Source organism: Octopus bimaculoides, chromosome 21, assembly GCF_001194135.2.
Source record: "Octopus bimaculoides isolate UCB-OBI-ISO-001 chromosome 21, ASM119413v2, whole genome shotgun sequence".
In the NCBI taxonomy this organism is placed as follows: domain Eukaryota; kingdom Metazoa; phylum Mollusca; class Cephalopoda; order Octopoda; family Octopodidae; genus Octopus; species Octopus bimaculoides.
The window spans coordinates 32,824,473-32,826,056 of record NC_069001.1 but is presented as its reverse complement, the minus strand read 5'-3'; the positions used below and the strand labels follow the sequence as shown (position 1 = coordinate 32,826,056).

Below are 1,584 nucleotides of genomic sequence, written 5' to 3'. Positions count from 1 at the left end.
TCTCTCTCTCTCTCTCTCTTTATTTCACTCTGTACTCTTCGAAACGCCTGTGTTAGAATGGGGGTAGCTGATGAAGGAAAATGTTCTCTATGTGGCCTGTGTGTGTTCTGTACTCTGGTTATTATTATTTTTTTGTCTACGTTTTGTTTGCAATGTCCTGTACCCAGATATGCACCTATATATACAGGTAGACGTAGGTATGCACATACCTGTACGTATATATGCATATACTCATTTATTATTTGTTATATATGATCATCATCGTTTTAACTCTTTCCATACCAACCTGCCTGAAGCCTCCTAATTCCACGATATGAACTTTCTCTCTTAAAGTAAACTAAATTAAAATGTTCCATCAACATTTCTCGTTAGTATACGTTCCAAACACCTACTTAAAATCGACGGTTTTTTTTACTAAATTCGTCGTTACTTTCAAAGTGAACTGAACCAAAAGCTGTGCATCTAAACGGAAACAAGGTAACAAAAGGGTTAATGTCCACTTTTCCCTGCCTGCATGGATCGGTGGGTCGGATGAAGTTAGCTGAGACATTTCCTACGTCCAAATGCCTTTCCTGTCACCAAACCTTCGCCTGTTTCCAAGTAAAGTATTATTTCCCCATGGACAGATATGTTTATGTAGAATACTGGAAGTGGGAGACACTACTTGTATGACAGTGATAGTAATTCACAACTGTCACACGGTGTCAAGATATGCAGACACAAACATACACACACTCACACACACACATTGAGAGACAGATACATAGATAGATAGATAGATAGATAGATAGATAGATAGATAGATAGATAGATAGATAGATGGCCTAACGGCCCTTAATGCTTGTCTTCATGGATTGTTTACTCTGTATGTCCACTCTGTCATTGGTTGTTCGTTCAAAGCTCTAACTCTCCAGAAATTTTATATTTTTAAAATTTCTAGAAGCTGTTGTTTATGAAATTTTCCTATATTTTTTTCTACTCTAGGCACAAGGCTCGAAATTTTGGAGGAGGAGTGGGAGAAGTCGATTAGATAGACTCCCAATACATAACTGGTACTTAATTTATCGACCCCGAAAGAATGAAAGGTAAAGTCGACCTCGGAAGAATTTTTCTTATGAATCAGTATGACCGAAGAAGTTAATTTTCTTTCTATGTGTGTGCAATGTCTTTGTGTCCCACAATGACAATACTTAAGTGCAAAGAAACTTATAAGTTCATAATCATTTAATGATCATGTTGGACAGTTTGACAGGATATGACAGGCCCAAAGACCACATCGTGGTCCAGTGTTTGTTTGAATACGATTTCTATAGAAGGATGCTTTTTTGAATGCCAACCACCTTACAGCATGTACTGGTTGCTTTTTATGTACCACCAGCATCCATGAGGTCACCATTTAACTTGTAAAATTAAGAATTCCAAGAGGGTGGCTTTATACTTGATGAGGGGTTAGAGCTCACGTGGTAAGTATATGTGTGTGTGTGTGTGTGTGTACAGGAGAATTTACGAAAAAAACAACAGACGAAGACAGGTGGTGTAAATAACAAATGGATGTATTAGTTTAACGCTCAGGAATAGAGAAAG

General features: G+C 37.6%; 1 protein-coding gene across 7 annotated transcripts in view; it reads right to left on the bottom strand.

Moving 5' to 3' along the window:
- LOC106882018 (SPATS2-like protein) overlaps positions 1–1,584 on the bottom strand; it is a 130,091-nt gene that overhangs the window by 106,697 nt on the left and 21,810 nt on the right. The window lies entirely within an intron of this gene.